The sequence below is a fragment of the Ailuropoda melanoleuca genome, chromosome 12, assembly GCF_002007445.2.
Source record: "Ailuropoda melanoleuca isolate Jingjing chromosome 12, ASM200744v2, whole genome shotgun sequence".
Taxonomy (NCBI): domain Eukaryota; kingdom Metazoa; phylum Chordata; class Mammalia; order Carnivora; family Ursidae; genus Ailuropoda; species Ailuropoda melanoleuca.
This window is the reverse complement of record NC_048229.1, coordinates 2,124,063-2,142,179: the sequence shown is the minus strand read 5'-3', so window position 1 is coordinate 2,142,179 and position 18,117 is coordinate 2,124,063. Positions and strand designations below refer to the sequence as shown.

The window sequence follows — 18,117 nt, the reverse complement described above, 5'->3', positions numbered from 1 at the left end:
GGGACTCAGACCGTGGGGGTCAGGGGCTGAGAAGGAAGCAAAGCTAAGGTGCAAGACACGCTGCCCCATGCGGAGCTCAGCCCTGTTCTACTGACAGAATGCCCACCGCATGGCACCACCGCATGGTACCACCGCATGGCACCACCGCATGGCACCACCGCATGGCACCACCGCATGGCAACAACGCGATGATGACAAAAAAAGCATGCCGAAGAGGTAGGCCGTGCTTTAGGGTAAAGTCTCAGGCAGACTCCCTTATCTCCCTTTGAGGCCCAAGAATAAGATCGAGAGGGATGTGGAAAGACTGCTATCTACATACCCAACCGGTTTCTTCCAAGCACACAGTCAGGCCTCATGTCTCCACCACCTGTCACACCCAGCCAACAGCATGTGGGCAAGGGAGGTCCGTTTCCGGGACTGAAAGCCTCCTCCGTGATCTCCCACACCCTTACTGCTGGCCCCCGTCCACTGGCTGGAGGTGCAGGACTTTAAGTCCTATAGGATGGCAGAGCCTCAGGGGAGCCCGGGTCCCCACATCCCCCATGGAAGTTACCCGTGCAGAGTGGACCTGGTGTGAGCAAGCAGGACACACTTATCGTGCTGGGCTTCTGGGAGCCGGGGCTGGTCTGCTGCAGCTGCTGGGGTTACCTCCTCCGAACACCATGAAGAACAAGTCTGTGGTTCCGGGACCCCAACGTAAGCAGAGCCTAGAGGCTTGCGAGGACACAGACGCTACCTGGGTGAGAATGTTCCCACTGACACGAGAAGGTCAGTATCAGATAATAAAACAGCTCAGTCCTCAGGTTAAAAATCTAGATTGTCTCATACCATGCATCAATCTCACATGTTGAGTCTTGAGGATTTTATAGACCTGTGTAATCATCTCATCGTACATACATGCCCATGTATGTGTATATAAGAATTTTGCTGGACAGCTGGATGAGGTTTTCAGACCTGTCTAGATTCAGGTAACGACCACCATAATCAAGATACAGAACAGCTTCCTCACCCAAATACCCCCTTCTGCTTTCCTTTTATAGTCAAAACATCTCCCCTCTCATCCCTAGCAACCACTGATCAGTTCTCCATCCCTATATTTCACCTTTTCCAGAATGTCTCGTAAATGGACCCATGCTGGTACTGGAATTACGCTCATCCCCTTGCAGGAGGCAGGGAGCAGATCATCAAAATACCACACTGATAGCTTCCGAGTCTGCATTTTTAAGGTCCAACCACTTCCAGTGTCTAATGAACCCAGCTGCAATGTCCTGCTTCTCTGGATAAAAACCAGTATCAAACCTTTGTTCTTTGCCAATCTGAGAATCCCTTAAGTTTCTGATTCAAAGGCTCGATACAACAGAAATAGGCCAGTTCAATCTACAAAATGGACAGGGGATGACGTGGGGAATCTACTGTAAAAAAAAAAAAAAAAAAAAGGATTTCTCCCCTTTTCCAAGATGACAGGTCTGTAGGAAGAAACAGCCTGATTCTAGGCATGGTCCAGGCTCCCCACCAGCCCAGCACAACAGGACTCCCACCCAGACCGCACGTGGTGTGCGAAGATGTATGTTACAACCCCGGCTCCTCCGTTCGTACCTTTCTGAATTACAGCCACCCGTGAGTCTGCCCTCAGGTCAAGAGTTTGAAAAGCAGAATTCAAGCAAATCTTCCCCTAACCAATGGGAAAGGGCATCAGATGCTAACTTTGGAGGCATCGGGGAATTGAAATAGGTTCTGAAAAGGGCACATTCTCTGAGCAGCACATTGGAAATCCAGGCAGCCCCGCACAGATGTCCGTTCTGGCAAAGAGAATGGAAAACGTCACCTTAAACAACTTTAAGGTGGCTTTTCATGCAATCAGATTTTTACTCCTATAGAGAGGATGTCAGAAAGTTCATTTTCTTCTGATAACTTGTATCCAGTTTGACCAAAGCAACTGCATTCAGGCATGAACCACGTCTGCCACAGCAGTCTCTCGTCTGTGGGATTCCTGGTTTAAAAGACACTTGAAGACTGAGCTCTACATCCACATTTATTTAGTGTTTTCGTCCTAACTGGCATGCATTATGGGGACTTTCCTCAGAGGGTGTGGCGCTGTGCCCTGGTATTCTGGAACCAACGGTGCTCGGCTACCCTCTGCCTGCTTTCAGCATGGGAGTTTTAGACCCTCGAAACGCCCTCTGGCTTCTCTCAACAGAACGTAGGAAGTGGGGAAAGACACCAGTCCTCAAACCCAATGAGATCATCCATCAGTAAGCAATGAGCAATGCCTAGAAAACACAGTGAGGGGCGCCTGGGGGGCTCAGTGGGTTGAGCATCTGACTCTTGGTTGGGGCTCAGGTCATGATCTCGGGGTTGTGGGACTGAGACCCGCATTGGGCTCTACTCTCGGTGGGGAGTCTCTCCCTCTTCCCCCTGCCCCACATGCTCTCTCTCTCTTCTCTCTCTCTCAAACAAATAAATAAATCTTACACACACACACACACGCTGTGAGACCATGGCAGAAGACGAAATCACAGCAAGTCAAAGAAAATGGATACAAACCTCATTGAAAATCACTGTGTAAGTTAGAAGGCAAATCTAGAATTCAACTGATATTTCATTCCCTGATAAGAAGGAAAGGTTTCCTTAGGATAACGGACATTTCTCAATGTCTGGAGATCCTTCTGGATGTCACAACGGAAGAGGAAGGTGGCACACTGCTGGCTACTAGTGGGTAGAGGACAGGGATCCTGTCCATACCCCACAACGCCCTATTCATCCATCTATCCATCTAGTACAACACTACCGTAGAATGCCACACACACACACACACACACACACACACACACTCCGAAGAATTTTCCAGTCCAAAATGTCAGCTGTGCCAAGATTAAGAAACCTGGCCTTAGGATCAGGGCTATGAAAAATCGAACCACAGAGTCTAAGATGCATAGTCATGGGTGGTCCCAACGCTGCATCAGCAAACCTGAGCTCTATTAGCATGCACAGAAACTCTCGGGGCCATTGAATTTGTCATGATCTCTGGCTTTAAATTAATCAAAGCACTCAATCAGCACAGATCTATCGAGATCGATGCACTGAGGTTTTGAGGACGCACAAGAAAGAAAAATGCCTGCTNAAGGGATCCTGTCCAAACCCCACAACGCCCTATTCATCCATCTATCCATCTAGTACAACACTACCGTAGAATGACACACACACACACACACACACACACACACTNGAAGAGGAAGGTGGCACACTGCTGGCTACTAGTGGGTAGAGGACAGGGATCCTGTCCATACCCCACAACGCCCTATTCATCCATCTATCCATCTAGTACAACACTACCGTAGAATGCCACACACACACACACACACACACACACACACACTCCGAAGAATTTTCCAGTCCAAAATGTCAGCTGTGCCAAGATTAAGAAACCTGGCCTTAGGATCAGGGCTATGAAAAATCGAACCACAGAGTCTAAGATGCATAGTCATGGGTGGTCCCAACGCTGCATCAGCAAACCTGAGCTCTATTAGCATGCAGAGAAACTCTCGGGGCCATTGAATTTGTCATGATCTCTGGCTTTAAATTAATCAAAGCACTCAATCAGCACAGATCTATTGAGATCGATGCACTGAGGNGATCTATCGAGATCGATGCACTGAGGTTTTGAGGACGCACAAGAAAGAAAAATGCCTGCTCACAGAGTTTGCAGAGGAAAGACACCAACTGGCTGAAGCACAATTATATAAGCAGCTGAATTTCAGGAAGTGGTAAGTTCAATTAAAACACAAATTGGGGCCACCTGGGTGGCTCTGTTGGTTAAGCGTCTGACTCTTGTTTTCAGCTCAGGTCATGATCCCAGGGTCGTGGGATTGAGCCCCACATAGGGCTCCATGTTCAGTGAGGTCTGCTGGAGATTCTCTCCCTCCCTGTCTGCTCAAATACATAAAATCTTTCAAAAATTAAAAAAAAAACCCACAAATTTCAGGGGCACCTGACTGACTCAGTTGGTAGAGCATGCAATTCTTGATCTTGGCATTTTAGGTTTGAGCCCCATGCTGGGTGTAGAGATTACTTAAAATTAAGATCTTAAAAAAAAACAAACAAATTGAAGGAGGATATGGCAGGGAAGGGTGGGATTCTCCTTGAGATGAACAATTAAAGAATACTTACTGCTATCTCTGTATCTATCCACCTACCCACCTATCTTCTATCCATCCATCCATCCACTCACCTATCATCTATCCACCCATCTATCCACTCACCTATCATCTATCCATCTATCCATCCATCCACCTATCATCTATCCACCCATCTATCCACTCACCTATCTTCTATCCATCTATCCATCCATCCACCTGTCACCCACCCATCCATCCATCCACCTGTCACCCATCCACCCATCTATCCACTCACCTATCATCTATCCATCCATCCATCCACCCCCATCCATCCATCCATTCGATCCCATCTTTTGCACTTCACCTTTTTGACCTAATGTTTTGCAAAATTTTCATATCAGAATAGCTATTAGTATTCCGTGAAACAGAATTATGCAAATGTACAATAGCCAGTATCTTTAGTAAGCACTAGGCGATTGTAGACATTGCTCGACCATCCTCTGCACTGAATGGCACTCAGTGTTACTGTGGAGAAGTCTAAAGCCAGCCTGAATTTCTTTCCCTCGTGACAAGTGACTTACTTTTTCCTGTCAAAACGTTTTAAAAATCTGGCATGTATCACACATACACGCACTCACACACACACACACACACACAAATATGTTTAAAGCATTTGAAGAAATTATATATATAATGATATATAATATATATTATACATTATAATATAAATATAATATTAGTAATAATATATACACAGAGTTTAAAGAGCACATATCATGCATGGGCATTTTAGAAGACAGTAAGCACCCCACGTACTTACCCCCCAATGAAGAACTAGGATGTGTTCTGTGTCTTTGAAGCCTCTTGCAAAATTCCTCCCCAGTAAAATCCTCATCGTCCCCACTGGGACCTACCATCCTGAATGTGGTACTCATTTCCTTGTTATCTCTCACAGTTGCACCTAAATGAATATACATACCCTCCATCCATGAACGGTTTGTCGTTAATTTGATGTCTATGTTTTATCTTCACAGAAACGTACTTTTCTGCAACTTCCCACCACATTTCATGGTAAAAATGCACGATTACCCATACTGATGTATCCAGCTATAATGGGACGACTTTCATGAACGTGTAGGATCCCACTGTAGGAATATGTCAACATGTATTTATCCATTATCCTGGTGGTGGTCACTTGGCTAGTTTCCAGGTTTGAGCTAGTACGAACCGTGGGGCTGTGAATACTGCTTTGTGCCCTCGGGCAGACAAGTGAAGAGTCTCTCCAGGATGCAGACCTCAGAAGTGGACATGTGGGGTCACCGTGTACACATATCCCCCTATCACGGGGTAACCCCAATTTACTTTCTAACGAGGCCACACAGGTGTTTTCCTCCAGCAGCAATAAATGAGGCTTTTCCCCCTTCCCGCGTTCACAACCCTGGAGAGCAGCAGACTGCCCGACTCTCGGCAACCTGGTGGTTATGAAATTGACTGCATTACGGTTTTAATTTGTTTTTCTCTGGTTTCTGATGAGATGGAGTACTTTTTCTTAAATGTATTGCTGCTTTGTGTTTTTTCTTCTGTGAGACGCCCTTACCCATTCTCCTGTTTGTTTATTTGATTCTGACTGTTGCATTACAGGCGTCCTTTATATATTCTTCACCCTAATTCTTTGTTGATCTTATGTGTTACAAACACCTTCCCCAAGTTTATGGTTTGCTTTTTTGTTTTAAAAAAAGTACTTATTTTTTAAATGTCATCAAAAGCATTGATGTTTCCTTTGTGGTCACTGTTCTGGTACCTTGTTGAAGAAATCTTTCCCCCACAGAGCTTATAAAGATAAGCGTAGTACTTTCTTCAACATTGATTTCCTTTTTTTCCCTTTTGGATGCTTAATTGATCTGAAATTGACATCCATAAATGGCATGAAATAGAGATCGGATTCCTTCTTTTCTCATTTGGATAACGCCCCAGTGCCATTTTCGAAAATTGTATCTCTTCTCTCCGATCTATAATTACAGTTCTATCCCACAAAGTCTCATATCTACAAGGTAATTCTGAGCCTTTCTCTGTTCGTTACTCTATTTACCTCTTACGTTCCCCTATGACCCTGTTTGAATATCCACGGATTTTCAATGACCCGTCTATATTATTCTTCTCTTTAGAGTCTAACCCACTCTTGGCCTTTTGGTCCCACACAGATTTCCACGTCAACCTGCACTGGACCACATATTAATCTGGGGAGAACTGACACTTCCATGCCATCGTGTCTTCCTGTCTCTGAACACAACACGGCCATCTCTTTAGTTCTTGATAATATATATTCTGCCTCAACGATTAGCTCAAGATTTCATTATGATTGAAATTTCATAATTCAGTTATATTTTGGCATTGATTACTTTAGCATTATTTTGTTCTGCAACACAGAATGCCTGGTGGATTCATGGATGTAGCTATTCCTTCATGTAAAAAAAGAAAAAAAAAAGACATATTTGTGAAGACCTGCTTTGTTCATTTTGTGGCATTGCCAACTCTGGGGACAGTCATTATACTCACACTGTATCATCTTTCCTCCTGTGTCCATTATTCTCCTTATAATGCTTTCAAATCTTGCATTTCCCCTTGCATTCACCAAAATCACCTCAATCTTTTCCATATATGTCAACAATTCCCCTCTTCACCCATGTCTATCATATTCCTTGTAATTTCTGTTTTGTGCTGTTTGGGTCCTCCATTCACGGAGTAGATCTCTGGTCCACCTTACTGTCTCTGTCTTTGTTGTTGTTGTTTTCTTCATATTTGAATTCTTGATTTATTAAATTCATGTTCTTGTTTAAAAAATCCCCTACCCATTTAAGCGCTAACAGAGGAGATGTCTCTCTTTGTTTTCTTTTGCTTTATGTGTTCTTCCAAAATAAAGTCTTCCCCTCTCTTATATGCTGGTCTTTCCTTCCTGCCTTCAATCATTCCTTCCTTCCTTACTACCCTCCCTCCTTCTTCCTTCCTTCCTGCCTGCAACATATTTACAAAAGGGGCTGCCATCTTTGTTTTAATCTGATCTGTGCACAACATGGACAACTCTAACCCAGACCCCAGCCTTCCATCTGTGCTGACATACTGTGGATGAATTTCACCTGGCATGCTTTGTCTTTCAAAATGTGTATCAACACGTGAGTTTTCAACAGGAAGAGAGCTCAGCCAGGGCATTGATGGATGGAACTAAGCTCTGTCCTCCCTTTACACAATTTTTTCAAACATTCCGTGCCTGAGTTCACTCAACCCTCTGTGCGTACATCTTCCATCTGCTTGAATAACCTTGGGTGTCAGGTGATCACTCCGGTTCACCTCTGTGTCTTGGATCCTTGCTTTTCAAAAGACAGGCATCCTTGGACGATGTCTTTTATCACTGCCTACCCTTCAACTACCCAAAACCAGAAAGGCAAAGAAATATAAGCATCAATTTTCACCTATGCACAAGGAGTTCACAGAGTAGAGAGAAAAATATCATCTCCCCCCGCAGGGCTCTCTTTCCGTTGCCTGTGGGTCTTCCAAAGTTTGTATCTTATTTATTACATTTTCTGTTTGGCTGAATTCATTTCTGCATTGCCTAAGACCCTTCTGCCTCTGCTCCCAGCTGAGACTGACACACACGAGAAACCCAGCAACTGTCTGTGTTTCTGGTACATCATGGAGATAATCAGAAACAATATTCTGCCTCCATAGAAAATATCTCCTCAAGCTGCTACACCCCCAGGGTCACATCGGGGATGAGACGGGAGCACTTGGATACCGGGCACTGGTTACAGAGCAGCCGAACTCACTCGAGGACCAGCCAGACAACGGTGCTGGAGCCCCGAGGCTGACACGTGCGGATGCCCCTCTCCCGGGTCAGGAGCCGGTGCTGTCCGGGGCCAAGGACAAGGTCCATCTGTAGGCAACGGAGCCAGCGTACATACGGCTGCCTGGTGGGTGCAGGGACCACACACAGAGGAGCGCTCTGGCCTAAGCAGGGACCATGGAGCAAGAGAGAGGAGAACTACACAGACCTCGACTCCCACACACGAGATTCCTGCCCGCGGGTCCCATCAGCCACGCACACTCAGCAGCCAGAAGGCGTTCGCGCAGGACATGTGGGGGATGCAGGTTAGGGGCAGGAGGTTGCGGGGAAGGAGCTGAAGAGCGAGTGGCCCGCGTGCACTGGTTCTCCTGTGTCCTCCGGCACATGGGGCCTTCTGGTGGATGTTGCATGAGGACTATGTACTGACGTCTCCAGGTAGCCCTCTCCCAGCGCTCCCCCGCGGCCCGGCAAGCTACACCAGCTTGTGTAGACACGGCAACTTCATGCACCAGGAACGTGAGCAGGGCTCCGCCGTGAGATCCAGCTGCTCCCTTCTGGAACCGGCTGAGTTCACTGGCTGGTCTGCAGTATCCACGACAGCTTTGCTCACACGTCCGGAGCCTTGACAGGATGGCCTAGTGCCTGGGTCTGCCTGGGTCTGCCTGGTCCCTCCCTGTCCATGTAGTCTCAGAGCCTCTCCCAGGAGACCAGCTGGCCTTTCTCATGGTGGCTCCGGGCTCCAAGGACGAGTGTTCTGGAGATCGTGGAGAAAGGTCAATGAGTGCTGCGGTTGAGCCTCAGACCCCCAGATCCTCATGTCTGCCCTGTTCTATTGGGAAAGCAGTAAGCGGAGGCCAGGCACATTCGAGGGCGGGAGCCTGCACCCCCACAGGAAGAACGTCAGAGACTGCGCGGCCCTGCTGAGCCCACCACCCTATGGTCTCCCCTCACAGCGGCTTGAGCGAGCAGGACAGTACAGCTGTGGGGAGATGCACAGAGCCAATTTCTAGAAACTTCTGCTCGCGCTTCAGTTGACCCTCCACCAGGGCTTTGTTTGTTGGTGTTGGTGTTATTTTTGCTGGTCTGTTTTAATCAATTTGCTTTTCATACCTTCAGATTTGGGGGAAAAGATGTTGACATCTGGCTGCGTTCTACCATCTCACTCCAGAATACGTGCTGACTAGTTGCTTTCCTAGGCTATCCAAGGAAAGGCTCACGGGCGGCTCTGAGCATTTCTATTTATTCTTCCTCGTTGAGGCACAAGTCACCTGAGCCTTGTGCAAACGCCTGCCCTTTTCACAGCGAGCTGATGGTGCTTATTGGAGACGGACTTAAGTCAAGTTTGCACTCCGGCTCATCCCTGATGCATTTCTCGGCTGACTGGTTATTTACTAAATCCCTCAAGGTTCACCGTGGCCTTCTACTCACACCCACGACACCTGAAACTGAGGCTCTGTGAGTGACAACGCCAGCTGCCGGGGGCCCGCGGACCCCACACCGCGTGCTCTCCGCCCAGACTCCATGTGGTCGGCCGCAGGTGAACTCTGCCCCGTGGATTGGAAAGTGCCACTGCTCTGGTGTGAAGCGCCTGGACAGGGCCATCCCTTTCCACTACTGTCCCTCAGAGCCACTCATGGCGTGGGTGATGGTGGACGTTCCCCGGTCTCCTCACGAAAGCACGGGCTCAAGTCGGCACTCACGCCCCCCATGCAAACACACTGGTTCTCCCAGCTCCATCCCTCGGCCACGGGTCAGGTCCGGCGTGCCGCTGCTCCCTGCACAAGCCCACCACCGAGCGCCACACTCCGTAAGCAGCTGTTAACTGGGAAAACCATTCAGGTAACTCATTCTCTTAAGTGCTTTTAAAAAATGGATTTTGGAGACGCTGCGGCCGCCCCCTACCTGGCACTCAGGCAGATGAGTTTTCAAACATGTGCCCGGAGGCTGTATGTCAGCAAGGTTCCATTCTCAGGACGTGAAGTCACGTGTCATGGGCTCGGGGGATGCTGGCAAGTCGCTGGACCACCTAGGTTTTAGTTTCCCCTTTGGAGACGTAGGTAATAATTATGCCCGATCGATAAGGCTGTTTTGAGGATTAAACGTGTAAAAAATACTTGAATCACTCTGAGCAGGGCCTGGCACAGATAACAAGCATGGCTACCGTGGGAATGATCAATCCTACTCCTGCCGCATTCCACGGTCTCACGCGCCCCCCCCCCCGGCCCTGCACATCACCCCTGCAGGAACCCAGAGCCGCACACAAGAAACGGAATCTGAATGTGCTAGAGGCGGATATGAAGACACTCCTCCCACGGCTCTGGGGATGGCTGACCACGACTACCTGGGACACGAACGTCTCCATGGAGACCTACATGAACAGACAACCTTTAGGACAAAAACCCATCTCAGACTCCTCCTGGCCTAGGTGGGGTACTCCTCCCACCCCGAGCACAGCGATGTGCCGGGAGGTAGTGGTACAACTCCAGGAGGACCCGGCCTGAGCGGCTCACCCACCACGTCCTCCTGCTCACCCAGACCTTCGACCAAAGCAGAGCATTCCAGCAGGTGTCGCGCCGACACAAAACCGGACCGAGGTCCTTTCCCTCCAGCTGCTGTCAGTCTGGTTGAGAAGGAGACATGGGTGGCCTGACGATGCAGGGTGACAGGATGGTGAGGGACTCCTATGGAGATGAAGGCCAGCCCAACGTGCCAGAGGGCAAACATCAGTGGCTGGAAGTCTGCAGAGCCAAGATGACCACAGAGAACTCTGGCTGCAAGACAAACCTGTCTGTGTGTCTGTCCCTAAAATAAGAGCAATGATTAGAGCACTGAAACCCAAAGGCTAACCACATAAGAAATCCCTTTCATAAAAATCACCAGACTGGCCCCCTGGTCAAAGGAGGAACAGCAGTTTCCATGGCCGTACCCTCACCTTCTGCCAAAACCACACCCACACATCTGTCCACCCGTCCCTGAGAGAACCTCCCAGAACCACGATGGAGACGGGAAGTGCCACGTCTACTCAGATCCAGTCATTCTGTCTCCTCTCCCACGTTTCCTGGGCATGGCCTCCAGAGACAGACACCAAAGGGAGTGTGGAGACCCTCCTTCCTCGGCCCCCATGAGCCACCCCACAACAGCTCCCCGCACCAAGAAAAGAGCGCGAGAAATGCTTCCCGGTTTTCCCCTTCTTGCTGTTCCCCGAGTCACTTGTAAGAGGAAGCTGACTTTTGGTGCCCTTGAGGTTCTGTGCTTTGAGGCAGGAGGGGAAAGTTGCTCCTTCCAAGCAGGGTAAGTGGTGAACAGTTTCTGCCTCACAGAACACATGTTCTAGCAGAAGGAAGAATGTACGTTCTGCACAGTTTAAAGGATTTTCAAGAACAATCTGACCACACGCAATGTCACCTTAATTCTACACTTTGAACTCTCCTCAAGGTGAGTCCACGGGGCGCCTGGGTGGCTCAGTTGGTGAAGCATCTGCCTTAGGCTCAGGTCATGATCCCAGGGCCCTGGGATGGAGCCCAGTGTCAGGTTCCCTGCTCCGTGGGGAGCCCGCTTCTCCCTTTCCCTCTGCCCCTGCCCTCTGCTTATGCTCTCCCACTTGCTCGTGCTCTCTCGAATAAATAAAGAAAATCTTAAAAAAAAAAAAAAGAAAAAAAGAGGTGAGTTCACTCTGTAAACATTTTTTTTCCCCAATGACCATAATCTAGATCAGTGGTTTTTAACTTACAGGGGTATTTTCTCCTGCAGGGGACATGTGGCAACATCTGGGCACATTTTGGGGTGTTGCAACTGGGATTTCTGTCCTACGGCATCTAGGGGGTGGGAGCTGGGGAGGCTGCAGGACACAGACTGAGCCCCCGCAACAAAGCACTATCCGATGGGAATGTCAGCAGTGTCGGGGAGAAACGTCGTCCACTTGACCGGATTGTGACCCAAACTGTGACATAAACATCCAAGTGCCCCTACAGAAATAAATACATGACTGAAAGAATAAATGTCACCTGCAGAATTCCAAACAATGTAGGTGGCTATGACAGCCTGCAGGAGGTGAAGCGTCACTCCCCACTCTGTAACTGTGAGCTTTCTTCCAAACAGGCAGCACGGGAGGAATGGGGGCGGGGGCGGGGGGCAGACTCTGGGTGGGGGGCCAGGAAACACTCGCCCCGCCCGGCCAGCACAGGGGACGTCGTGGTGAGTCAGGCACATCCTGGATAGGATGGGATGACAGTGGTACTTTGTCTCTCTGGTTTCCACTCCAAGCTCATCACTCCAAAACAGTCTTGAGAAAACCATGCGACAAGTCTCCCTAGAGGGACGCTCTTCCAATTTCTGAACAGTTAAGTCTCAAAATTTATGAACGGTCATAGTCAGGGGAGTCTCCGGAGACCTGATGACCATCCGTACGTGACGTCCTGACTGGAATCCTGGAGCAGGGGGCACGGGGCAGGGACTTTGGGAATGTGAATCAAGTCTGGTTGGTTAACTGTGACAAATGGACCACACTAACGTAATAATTGACTAATGGGCGGAACCAGCCATGAGGCATCTGGGACTGTCCTCTGCTGACTCCACGACTCCCCTGTCCATCGACATCTACTCTACCACCAAAAGCTTGTTTAAAACAGATGGAACACCCTCTTTCTCCGTCCGCCTCTGGCCCACTGTCTACTCCACGCAAGTCCGCTAACATCCACTGGATGACAAAGGGAGGCAAGTCCCAGGCACAGACGTCATAGACCTCGCTGGGGTCTGGGAACACCCAGCATGCACCCCCTTCCCAATGGGTTCCTCATGAGGGAAATACCTCCTCCCATGGGATGTGCGGTTAGTGACAGGTAATGGCCGTGCCCCACGTCTCATTACAGGAGCCACACAGGGCCCCTCTCCCACCCTGCACAGACAGCAACTAGACACGAGAGCCAGCGGGAGCCTCTCTAGTCTCTGCACCTGCTGTGAGCATGACAAGGGCCGAGGAGGGGGTTCACAGAGGTGGGTGAGAACAGGTACCCGGGGTCGGCCGTTCCGTCCACCGTCTCTCAGACACCAAGCCCAGTGTCCCCATCTCCTATTAATTCCTGAGACCCATGATATATACCCTGCAAGCCCTTTATTTCTTTCCTTAAATAAGTCAGACTGGGATTTATGGCCTGCAACGAAGGATATTGCTGGCTACACTGGGGCATATTTCCCCTGAAATAGAGTAAGAAAAGGACCCAGTTCTAGGTCAGGGCAGGTTCAAATGCTGCATCCTTCAAGTGAATTAAGCTCAGGGCCAATCGCAAACCACCACATTGATTCCTAACAAGCTCAGAATCCGGCAAAGCAAGCTTCCCAAACCACCAATCAAGGCCTTTCGAGGCTTATCCGTCCCAGGCCCCCTTTCTGCCTTCATCAAATATTCTTATTTTATTCTCTCACTGCTGCCTTCCTAACCCTCATCGTTGCAAGAACATTTCCTCGGTAATAATGTCTTCTTCAGAGACAGCCGTGCCTCTGACTACTGTGCTGGACACACAGTCCTTCACACACTCCCGAGCGCTCAGCCTTTAACACGGTGCAAAGACCTCAGTCAAGTACATGTATTCGTTCCTAACCAGCAACGTGCTCACTCACTCGTTCCTTCATTCAACCAACTTGAGAAGGTCTCTGACTTTGAGAAAAGCCCCTATTCGTCGGAGTTCTGAACCTTTCCACCTGCACTTCCTGGAGTATTTGGGAACCAAGCTCATGCTATGCAAATATTTGGCTCCAGCCCCACATTCAGATCTGATAACCAGGACCCCTTTTGAACCAATGTCCTGTAGGGAAAAGAACAGAAGAGCAGGTGGGGGGATGCGAGAGCGTGCCCACATTCTTTTCTTCCTCCAGACACATAATCAGGTGATTAGAGACCTAGGTTGCTTCTGAAATTGGCTCTCTGTGGGGGGAGAAATGGGACAGAACAGGAGGTGAGAACAGGAAGAAAGGGCCCAAGTGCCGTGGGATGCTTCAGTTGTTCACTTGAAGGAAAACATTTTCTGAAATTAAAAGAGATCCTTAGATGTCTAAGGAATAAAAGCATTTGCTTTTCTTCTTTTGTGGAGGTCTGCTTGGGAAGACAGGAGCTGCAGGAGGGGGAACAGGATTCATGAGATGACAAACAGCCCCACCCAGCTTCTCTTCTCAAAAGTTAACACGCACACCTGTGCATGCACACACACACACATACGCATATCCACACACCCATGCACACACCCATGCCTGTACACACATGCACATACCCCCTGCACACACCCACGCACACATATGCACATGCACACACACAGCCATGCCTGTACACACATGCACACCCACCTGCCCACACCCACGCACACATATGCACACACTCATGTGCACACAGCCATGCCTGTACACACATGCACACCCACCTGCACACACACATGCACACACCCACGTGCACAAAGCCATGCCTGTACACACGTGCACACACCCACCTGCACACACACATGCACACACTCACGTGCACACACTCACGTGCACACAGCCATGCCTATACACACGTGCACACCCACCTGCACACACATGCACACACTCACGTGCACACAGCCATGCCTGTACACACGTGCACACACACCTGCACACACTCACGTGCACACACTCACGTGCAGTCATGCCTGTACACACATGCACACCCACCTGCACACAGACATGCACACACTCACGTGCACACAGCCATGCCTGTACACACGTGCACACACACATGCACACACTCACATGCACACCCACTTGCACACAGACGTACACATATGCACACACTCACGTGCACACAGCCATGCCTGTACGCACGTGCACACACCCACCTGCACACCCACCTGCACACACTCACGTGCACACACGTGCACACAGCCATGCCTGTACACACGTGCACACACCCACCTGCACACACACATGCACACACTCACGTGCACACACCCACCTGCACACACGTACACATATGCACACACGTGCACACAGCCATGACTGTACACACGTGCACACACCCACCTGCACACACACACATGCACACACTCACGTGCACACAGCCATGCCTGTACACACATGCACATATGCACACACGTGCACACAGCCATGACTGTACACACGTGCACACACCCACCTGCACACACACATGCACACACTCACGTGCACACACCCACCTGCACACACGTACACATATGCACACACGTGCACACAGCCATGACTGTACACACGTGCACACACCCACCTGCACACACACATGCACACACTCACGTGCACACACCCACCTGCACACACGTACACATATGCACACACGTGCACACAGCCATGACTGTACACACGTGCACACACCCACCTGCACACACACATGCACACACTCACGTGCACACACCCACCTGCACACACGTACACATATGCACACACGTGCACACAGCCATGACTGTACACACGTGCACACACCCACCTGCACACACACATGCACACACTCACGTGCACACACCCACCTGCACACACGTACACATATGCACACACGTGCACACAGCCATGACTGTACACACGTGCACACACCCACCTGCACACACACATGCACACACTCACGTGCACACACCCACCTGCACACACGTACACATATGCACACACGTGCACACAGCCATGACTGTACACACGTGCACACACCCACCTGCACACACACATGCACACACTCACGTGCACACAGCCATGCCTGTACACACATGCACACCCACCTGCACACACACACGCACACACTCACGTGCACACACCCACCTGCACACACACGTACACATATGCACACACATGCACACAGCCATGCCTGCACACACATGCTCACACCCACCTGCACACAGACACATATGCACACACTCACATGCACACACCCACCTGCACACACACGCACACATATGCACACCCACATGCGCAGCCATGCCTGCACACACATGCACACACCCACCTGCACACCCCCCCACACACATATGCACACACTTGCCTGCACGCACATGCCACATATGCACACACTCATGCCCACACCCACGTGCACACACATGTCTGCACACACCTTCTTGCACACATATGCACACTCCCAACCGCACACACATACAGATGCTATTTTAAACTACCCTTACTGATAATTTGCAGGACAAAATTGATTCCTGGAACAGAAGCCCTGTGCATTAGCCACGGTGTCACCCTCAGGTCACAGGCACAGAAGTAACAGGGAGGCGGCAGAAGGCAGTCAATCATTATCAGCAAAGAGCTCAAATGTCAGCTGCTGTACGGCTGGGAGGGCTCCCTCCTGCTGGTGGCACTTAATTTAGTCCCCTTCCCATCCCTGATCATCCTTAAGTGGCCATGGATGTCCAGCTGGTAGCTGACCTATGAAACATAAGCCTACCCCTGACCACATCAGCATGTCAACACAGCGTGTCTAAAAACAAAAATCACGAATTCAGAGAAAAGCACCCAAGGATCCATGGCTGGACCATGCAGGGTTATTTACAGCAGATGGCCAGACAGAGCAGACCGGACTCATTCTAAACATTTGGAAGCTATGCTGAATTAGTGTCAAATTGACTTCATTAAAAAAGATATACTGTTTTATTATTTTCTAATTACGAGAACTCAGACTCCATGCTAACAGCATGACCGGACGTAGGTTTACCTCCAACTGTTGTCACAAACCCCTGTGACTCACTCGTCACCTCAACATTTGAAGTATGCGGCCAGCATGTTCTTACTGCTTCTAAGGGGACAGAAGTGTCCCACCTCACCAGGTTCAACACACGTTCATGAACTATTAATTTCACTATTATCTGAACTGAAAAACGGAATCTTTTCTTTACAGATTTCTAACTGGCGAACTCTGAAACAAATACACTTTTGCCATACATCCAAAATTCTCAAACCTCTGACTTCTAAGTGGGGCCACCACATCTAGGAGTTTCAGAATGTGTTTGTTTCTGAATTTGCAAAGATCTGGACTCCATAGATTACGCAGCCCAGCAAAGCAAGTTTCCGCTGGCTTTGTGACAGTTTGCCAATGACAGAGCTGCCCTCAGGACTCTGACACCCGTGTTTTAATGTGCAAGAGGTGGTCATCAGACACAAAGCCTTCTGTGAAGTTTAGTAGGACACAAGCTGCCTCCCAAAAAGGCTGGATGCAGATATCATCTCTTGGAGAGTTAAAGATGCAGGAGATTTGGGGTTTTCACCCTGGGTCCAGGAAATCAACAACCAGCAGTCTGCAAACCTACAGGATGGCAGAGGGTCCAAAATCATGCAAGAACCAAGCTCCCCTTATTCCAAACCTTCGGTTTCTATCAGCAAAACAGTTCCCTACGTAAGTATCATCGCCACAAAGAAGATTCTATACATTTTCCAATCCTAGCAAAGCAGAGCACAGAGCCAGCAGACCGTGCAGAAGGTCTGCGACCAGCTGAATTCAGGGCCGATTCCAGAGGACAGAAGGAGAGTTAACGAGGCCTCAGCCCCGCAGATGTGTTTCTGTGGCCCAAATCCCCGGCGGTCAATCCCCTGATGCAAGATCAGCCCAAGCCAAAGGTCGGTACCTGCCAAGAATCAGCCACGTTCAATTAGTAGATTAATGTTGTACATGAGTTTCTGTGTCTTTAGTTAAAATTAAAAGGTCACAATCAGCAGAAAGCTTAAATGTGCCAGGTACAAGGGAAGAATGATTCCTTTCTGAAACTCCCCCACCCATTAACAAAAACAGAGAGAAAGGAAAATTGGAGAACAAAGAAAAAGCAGATCTGAAGCCCACGTGGAGAAGGGCAAAAGAACGGACCATCGGGGCATGAACTTTAAAAACCACATAGGAACCATGTCTCATGCACAGAAACACTCTATCTTCAGGGGTCATCGTGGATGTTGTACGTGGCACTTGAGATCAAGGTTCCACATTGGGTGACAATGTCAGGATGGTTCTCGTGACCCAATCACACGGACGCCCGAGCATCTGTGCAGCAAAACTGTCTTGTGTTTGAAACAAACAGAAAACAGTTTCATGAAAATCCCATCAAGCCAAGGCAAGGAACCTCTCTCACATCTTACATTCTAAAGTGAAAACAAACCCGTTTTTCCCCCCGAAAGTGCACAGTACCCCTTCTAAATGTCTCGTCCTTGGTATATTCT

The 18,117-nt window shown here is 49.2% G+C and overlaps 1 protein-coding gene across 1 annotated transcript in view; it reads right to left on the bottom strand.

Moving 5' to 3' along the window:
* The window catches only part of TMEM132D (transmembrane protein 132D), a 540,026-nt gene that overhangs the window by 382,513 nt on the left and 139,396 nt on the right, over window positions 1–18,117 (bottom strand). The gene's annotated exons all lie outside the window — the stretch shown is intronic.